Source organism: Camelus dromedarius, chromosome 10, assembly GCF_036321535.1.
Source record: "Camelus dromedarius isolate mCamDro1 chromosome 10, mCamDro1.pat, whole genome shotgun sequence".
Classification (NCBI taxonomy): Eukaryota; Metazoa; Chordata; class Mammalia; order Artiodactyla; family Camelidae; genus Camelus; species Camelus dromedarius.
The window spans coordinates 22,550,594-22,559,315 of record NC_087445.1 but is presented as its reverse complement, the minus strand read 5'-3'; positions in this window follow the sequence as shown (position 1 = coordinate 22,559,315).

Here is an 8,722-nt window from a genome sequence, read left to right as displayed (position 1 = left end):
TTAAAATGGTTAATGATACATTTTCATTGTGTATATTTTACCCTAGTTGAAAAACTAAAAGCAGGAAGTCTGCCTACCACACGTATTATTAGATTCTGGGTTTTGTTTAAATCCTATGGAGAGTGTCAGCATGATTTTAGCAACTCAGTCTAAGTGAGTTTAGGTTGCAAATTCCAACCAGCCTTCTGTGGGTCTTAACTCCGGTGTCACTTCCGTTTTCAAAACCCTTGAAGCACTTCTGGGATCCGTCCCGCGTGCCACCGCCTGGCAGCCAGTCCATGGCAGGGTCAGGCCTTTGCGTTGCACCTTGGGGTGAGCCCGGGAATTCACTTTAAGGGGTTACTTTCCCTAGGGCCTCCCTCTCCACCATCTCGCTGGAACTTTCCAGCTTTGCTTTTGGTCCTTTGGCCGGAAAGCTGTTGCTCTGCAGTTTACTTCCTGGGACCACTCACCTCCAGGACAAAGCAGTGGGAGGACAGACTGGGATAAAAAGCAAAAAGGGTTTCCCACCCTCTTGGGACAGCAGCTCCTCTAATACAGGCGGGCAGCTTCCTTCCTAGAGAATCTAGGCACCTGTTGTTTCCTGTGTCCACTGCTGCTACTCTTGCCACAGGATTGCTTGGGTTTGAGGCAGGCACGGAAAAACAGAGCAGAAAGAAAGGGGACGGAATTTCTGCCACTCTCTGTGAGCATCCACTGCCTCCTTGACTAGGAGCGCTCTTTGTCCAGCCCTGAGGACCACTCATGGGCTTCAGGTTTTCCTGAGTTCAGGCCAGGGCACACTGGAGGGAAAAGTGGCAAAGTCAGGCTGTTTCGGCAGTACTTTGAATCCTGGTCTTCAATGCTGCTGCTGCTGTTTACCTTCCAGAGTCCTCAGATAGCCGATGCATACAATCTGTGCAGGTATGACAGCCACCGCCTTTGCCTACCTAATCTTAAGGCTGGCTCTGACTTGGCATTTAACAAAGCACTCCATCCATCCACCTTCAGTCCCCATTTGCAGTATCCATTTTTTCTATTAATGTTCATTGATCACCTACTATGCAGCACACACTTATGAGGACTAGAGAAATAGCCCATCTTTGAGGCATTTAAAACACAATTCCCTGTGAGACACTACTTCCTGGATTTCACTCCTGCTTTTCCCCTCTCTGCTTACACTCACAGTAGATCTGCAAAGAGCAGGCGGGCTTTTCCTTGAAAAGGCATGTCTGCATATGCGCCTGAACCCATCTTCACATATGCATTCTGTGGGTGCGGCTGAGGGCTTTGGAAAGAGTCATGGTCTGTGGTTTTTGAAAGAACAGAAAGCATGAAGCATAACATCTTGCAGGATTACTTTCTGCTGAAGACCAATTGATGTGACATCTGAAAATAATCAAATAAGTGTCTTGTTTTCAGCCTGCAAATGACTTTGTGAAACTTTGAAAGGAAATTCTCCACTTAAGAAAAAAATGAGGAAACCTGAAATTGAGATCATGGGGAGGAACAAAGATGGGGAATTATGAGAGTGCTTTGAATTGTTAATAGCACTTATATTTATAAAAAGGAATCTCTCTAAAAACCTGAAAACGGCCTAATAATTTCAAATCACTTCACACAGCACATGCCTAAAACCCTGATAACCTCCAAATTCACTTGCTTGTGACCATTTTTTTGAGCATTTCCAAAACTTGAAGTTGCCGTGCAATGCACAGAACTCGGGATTTAAAATTATTGAAGCCTTTAATATTTTTTTCCCTATAAGCTGTTACATTTGGAAAGAAGTCAAGGTACAGTGTAACCCCAGAGGATCAAAATATATTGAGCTGATTTTTTTTTAATGGTTTCAGCCAAGAAAACAGAAATTGAACTGAACATTATGATGAAGAGAATAAAGAAGGGCAAGGAAAAGGCCGAAGGTGCTACAGACAAATGTCTCAGAGTCCGAGGGGAGGCTGGACACGAAGAAGAAGAAGTCTGCTGGACAAGGTAAGACAGATTAAGGCAAGTTGGCGGAATAATTGGAGACAAATGAAATTAAATGTCATGCAAAACCTGGGCTCAGCTAAGGAGAGACTGGAGCGAAGAGAAACTTGCCTCTAGCCACAGTGGTTATGCGGTGACTTATAGTTCCTACAGCATTTCGTTAGTATACAAGTCAAGTGTTGCTAATATCCAGTGTGGATGACAAACAGTGGTACTTTGTGCATTTCTGGTTTCTAATGGTGCATTTGAGCTTTATTTTTTACAGCTGTCCTTGTCTTAATCCTTTACATTTTGTGTCTCTGGGGTTTAATGGTTTCTAGTTACATATCAGTATGTTATGCAGCATGTTGCCCGTCAGGGAGCACATGGCTTCTGATGGTTATGGCGTGTGGGTCACCACTGGTTCTCTGGAAGGTCAAGGGCTCCCGTACAAGCACTCCCTTGTACGATTGGAACGCACAGCGCAGGTTCAGGGCACGCGCTAGAAATCTAACCAAATGCCTTTTGCAAACAGCAGCTCAATGAGGATTCCTGCCATGAGGCAAAATGCTTGGAAAGTTAGTGTGCGCTGGCATCACTGGGTTTGGGGTCAGCGTGCTGAAACCGCGACTCATTATGTTCCTACCATGCCAACTTGGTGCAATTAGCCTAACACGATAATTTCCCGAAGCCATATGTTGATCTTTAGGGGAGGGAAGGCTTCGTATGCCTGATGGCTCAGAGCTCTGACTGGCACGTCCCAGCTTCGAGGGCATTTCTGTAAATCAAGATAACACACACGGCAGTCAAAGATGAGGTAGGACAGGCAGCCTGGGGAGAGGTGGAAACTTTGAGCAGGGCTGCGTGCTTGTTGGCTGCTGCAATGGATTGGTTTTCTCTTGTATTTTTTTTCAAAGAAGGTTTCAAGGAAAGGTCAAGGGAGCAGCACTGTGTACATGGCTGTCCCTCCCCCAACCCCTCCCCCCAAAAATCAATGGAAGGACCTAGAACAGAGTAAGTTATGTTCCAGGGCTGCGTGGCCTCTTTTCCCATTGGAGACCTATCAGTGTGGACTAGCACTGTTGGGAAATCTCTTTAGCGGCCCCTGTTAATCAATATCTCTGTTCATTACATGTCTCTGATGAATATGGGTAATGATTGGGTGTCTGAGAGTCAGGTGACTGAAAATAACTGCGCCTCACAGAGGATCGATAGATTTCTTCCCCCCCAGTGTTACTTCAGGCAGTTCGGTACCCTCGGTCGCCCCTCCCGAGCCCCCACCCATGTGGTCCTCTCGGGTCTTCATTGACAGATCAGCTGTCTTCAGAGCAGCTTTATTAAATTAGTGGCGCTTAATCTACTGTCATACTGTCAACTGATTCGGGGCATATTAGCTGACAGCAAGTCTTCCAGTGGTTCAGAAGAGCAACTGGCCACAACCCAGGCCGATCTGACTAAATTTGTGCCAAGAGCTGAATTCGTGGGTGCCTCTTTGCTAAATGGGAGGATTTCCACCATTTAATAACATTTAAAACAATTTTTTTTTGAAGAATAAGAAGGAGCTGTTTGAGGGTGAATTCTTGCCAATTATAGACGTGTTATGACAGATGAAAAGATCATAATTATGCCTGGATTCCCTGCGGGCGTGCGTTAAGACATCCGTGACATTTAATAACCACATGCCTCAATGGAGGTTGAGTTCCCCCAAATTGTTTAACCTTTCATTTCTTCTCCCTCACCCCAAAGCCTGTCTGTGGGTGCTCAGAGGAAACCTAGGGGGGAGCCCCCATCCAGACTTGGTAGTCAGCATCCCTGTTACCTCAGGAGGGACCCTCAGTCAGTGGTGTCTGAAGCTGGCTGAACCTTAGTGTTGTGGGCCTGCTCACAGCCAGACGGGTACAAGCAGCCTGTCTGGCCCCTTGCTGGCCAGAGGCCTGGGGCCAAGGGGGTTGCTAGAGAGTCTGGGTAGCTCATTTCCCTGGCTCATAGGTCAGAGGAAATTGGAGAAGTGAGTGGTACAAGCTGGGCAGACGGGCAAATCTGGCTCTAGGGATGGAGGACAGGAAATCCTAAATTGGAAAGGAGACCTGAGCAAAAGTGAGTCTGGCTTAGCCTAATTTTTAGCTAGAATTGGCTTAAGAAGTGTGTGTGTGTTGGGGGGGGGTAATACTAAAGAGTGCTGAGTCAGAAGCACCCCTGTGCTTCTCCTCTCTGGTCTCAAGTAGTATGACAGGAGGAGGAGATGTCACCGATGATGACATCTTTCCATCTGCTAGATTTGTTTCTTGATGATAACAAGCACAATCTGCAGAAAGCCATCATCTAGAGACTATAAACTGAAACACAAGCATTTAGTCTGAAAAAAATATATAGTCATCATCATGTTGGCTGCTGCCACAAATGTCACAAGGTGGGGTGGGGGTGGAAGAAAATTTATTTGCAGAAGCTCCGAAGAGCTTGGGCAAAGGCTTCAGGGAAAAGAAAATTCTGGAGAGACACAGAGGAAGCGTCCCCAAAGGGCTAGCTTTAGTGAGGAAAGAGCCGGTGTTTGCTGGGCTCTGCCGGGACTGGCTGGGATCTTGGTCGCTCTGACTCAGCTTTGCCATCTGAGTAAGAGACGAGTTTGATCTTCCTAAGAAGTGCCCTCAGTAGTGCCCAGGTTCAGTCCAAACAGGAGATGGTTATCCAACAAGTGTGCTTAAATAGGGTGAGTGATGATGCGAGCGGACGTGTTCCCAGGTGTGTTTTGTAAAGGTCTTACTGGAGTTTGTTGAGGTTTCTTCAAATCAAGAAGGGAAGTAGAGATCAGTGACTGATAAATCTTTAATATAAAAATTGTACAAGAATTTTGATACAAATTACAAGAGGTATTTGGACAAAATATGAATAAAATTCCATTTACATCCCCGAACCCTTATGCATTTTATGCAAAAGACATACTGTAGACAGTTATAGTACAGAAAATACAACAAAGGAAAATGTAAATAAAAAACTTTTAATTCCCTTAGGCTACTAATAAAAACAAAGCAAAAAGCAAAACAGAAACAAAACCCTTGTTCAAGGTACAGACAGTATGTATGAAGCTACCGACGACACAATGACATGATTGGGGGGATGCAGGCTGTCCCCGCCCCTTGGTGCAGCTCCCTTGAGTAGTACACACCGTGGCTCTGTGACAGGCTGAGCAGAAGAGGCTGATCTGATGCAGATGAGAACAGAAACAAAAACATAAACCCCCAAACTATGGGGGAGGGAGAGGTCATATCTTGAGGAAAATTCCTTTTCCTCAAGATATTTCAGTTCCCTTGGGCCGCTTTTGCTGTCAGATACGCAGGGTGAGTCCGGCGTGTGTGTTATTGAGACCCACCAGTGGGTTTGGCATGAGTTAAGAAGGTTATGTGTTCTCTCAACCACGTGAGGGGTGTTGCTATTTCTTGAGGACTAGTCCGCTATTGGCAGTAGAGAATGGGGAGCTTTCTTTCCTGAAGCCCCGACTAGCCTCCACCTTTGAGGAAAGGTCCAGGGTGGTGGCCTCAGATCAAAGTCTTCTTCCACCTTTCTTGCCCCTCTGACCTCCAGGTACCCACATTTAGCTTCCCTGCCCTGCTCATACTGGCATTGGTAGGAAAAAAGTAAGACTTCTCTGCATGGCAGCTGAACCAGAGTTTGCACAGGAAAGGGAGAGCACCATAAATTATCAATCTTAGTCATATCAGGTTACTGTATAATACTAGAACATCTCATTCACTTAATTCACGTTATATAAACCCTGGACAGGGTAGGACACACACGTTTCCAAAGCGATCAAAATCCAGATGAAGGAGGGAGTGTTCTACCTTCTTGCTTCAGAAAAGATATTTTTTGGAGGGGGTAGGGGAGATAGAAGAACAAAGGGTAGGAGTGGAGAGATAATGGAAATTCAGGGAGATTAAGATGGACAACGAGAGGAATGGATTACTCTGTACAAAGACATGCAAAAATGCTCCAAATTGAGTACTAGATGAAAGAAAAAATAAACAATCGATCTTGGTTTATACACCTCAAGTGAACCTATTAACTCAGCACATTGTCTGGGCGTCAGGAGCGTCATACCTCGTGAATCAGTGCTTCTCAGGGCTACGGCACCGACTCGGAGGCGGGGTGGGGGAGGCTTTGTCCGCTAGCGTGGTGCGGGCAGGCAGGAGGCTCCCGGGAAACAGTGCCAGGTCAGCTCGCCTTGGGAAGGGGGGCTACCAAAAGGGCTGGGGTTTTCTTCCCGCCTTGTGGAGAACATTTCCAGGGCCAGATGAATGGAGCTCTCACATCCAGGGTCTCCCCAGAGTCCCCTCAGTCCTTGAGCTCCGTAACAAGTGGGCAGAGCCATTTCATAATGGATTGATTTGCCATCTTAATTGTGCATTATTTCAACATCACATTTGGCAACAAGGAAGCCTTATTATAAAGTCTTGGTATAGTGCTTAGATACTCTCTCTTCAAGAAATATATTTTTATACTATCTACTTTCCTTTTTTGTTAAAATACCTTTTTTTCTGCTCTTCCTTGCCTTCAAAGAATCTTCAAAAGAGGAAGCTAAAAAAACTTTAAAAAAAAAAGTTAGAACTGTCCTTAGCACCCCTGTTAAGGAGGGGGAAGCTAATGTTAGCAGAACCTGTGCAATTTTGGCAACTTAATTTTTAATTAAGATTCTATTAAGATGTTTGATAAATGACCATTTTATATACATACTGGGGGAACTTAAAAAAAATCAAGTCAACTGCTTTTTCTTTGACCCCAAGAAATCCTTGCTCAAAGTGCTTTTCTTCCCAGCCCTCACACTGGGTTATGAGATTATTTTAGCACAGGTTTGTCAACATAGACCTGTTAAGTTGTCTAGGTCTGCAGCTTTTCTCTTTCCAGAAGTTTGCATCAAAGATGACACCGCGTGTGTCTTATTTGATTGACAAACATATTTGAAACATGACTGTTCAAAGTGGGTCAACAGCTTCTTCCAGACCTGCTGCCGGCGGGTTAGAAGGAAGCGTGGAGTCCCCTAGTTCCATTGAGGGAGACGCACCACTGGTCTTGCACTTCCTTTCGTCACTAACTAGCGCTTCTGAGCCACCCTTTAATTAGTTCAGGAGACAACAAGAGCAGCCAGTACCTGTGCTTTATTTGGGCTCAGGGTTTGGGAATGTAGCATCGTCACGTGATCGTCCTTTGTACCTTTTGTCCCCTCGTCACTTGATTTCGTAAAGCTCACGAGCTTGTACTTACCACAGTTCTCCCAAAGTGGAGAACTTACCTTTTACGGATAGCGCTGTTCCTATTTTAGTGATTACAGTGAGGATCTCCGTGCCTTCTGATATTTTTCAGATTGTCAGTCCAGTTAAACAAAAGTTAATCTGTCTTGTTACCCTATGGATTCGGAGGTTGTCATGGCAAAATACATCAGTATATTTAGGCGAATGGTTGGATGCCAAAACAAAAGAAAATTTATTTTTCTTACCATCATGCACAGCCAATTTGTTTACACCATGTGCACTTTTTAAAGAGGAAGTCAAATATTTTAGCGCTTTTCTTATAGAATATGGGGCGATCTGATCCCACTTTTGCCACTGACTGGCAGAAATTTTGCTCTAATTATAGGGCCACACTCGGGACTCCCCAAGTGCACGGGCATGGAGCTGCAGTGCTTCAGTTTGCAGACACAAATGCTGTCACAGCCAGCATCCCTCTACTGACCCTTACCTAAGTAGTCTTGTTCCTGTCCACTTAATAGCTGGAGAGGGCACCTGGAGGCGGCCTTGGGCTTCCCAGAGATATAGTTTAGTAGGTGTGTGTACGTGCTCGTGTGTTGGGAGAGGAGGGAGAGGAGAAAGCTGGAGGAGGAAGGAGGGGATAGAGAAAGAGAGACGGACTGTGAATGTGTGTGTACATCAGGGAACTCGGACGGAAAGCCTAGCCCTTGTACTCAATTTCCCCTTCACAAGGGATAAACAGGCAATTACGCATCCTTTTATATTTGATGGCCAAGTGCTGAACTGGAAAGCACACTATTAGTTTGTGTCCCTTCAGGGCCAGGGCAATAAGTAGCCAGGAGAGCTGGGGCTGAAGCGGAGAGGGTGTTGTCTGCTGTTAGTGTGACAGTCTTGTCAGCAGCGTTCACATTACTGGAAGGTAATAAAGTGACAAGTAAGTTATTAGAAAGATATGAGGTGAAATTGAACTGAAGCTTCTCGCTGCTCAGCCTGGCTGTTCCCCTTCCTCTTCTGTAATGGTCCACTATTTGTTACAAACTGAGCCTTGTCTTGATACTCTATATAGAAAAGAAGAATTTTTTTTTTTTGCAGTAAAGATCAAATGAATTTACAACAACACTTCAGAGGAGAGGAATAAAGATAGTTTTATGACAACTATAGTATGTTACTTCAAAAAATATATATAGCATTATAATGAACGATGATGCTGATCCAATTCTGTGCACTTGTAAAACGGCTTAGTTTTTTTTCAAACCCGTTATTGGTTATTTGGATTTTTCAACGAATGCCAGAAAGACAGTACTTGATGTCCAGTTATTGCCAAACGACCATAAACATCATTTTGTGCCAGATGTGGGAAGAATGAGGATGACAGGAGGACACAGGGAAGGATGAGGGCTGGGCCGGAGGGACGTTAGGTTGATTCACTAGCCAGTTTTGGAGCTGGATTTACATAATGCTAAAGGAAAATTGCCGTTTACAGTGAGCAACTTTCCAACTGGAGGAAACGGAAATAAATTGGGACAGATCCGATATGG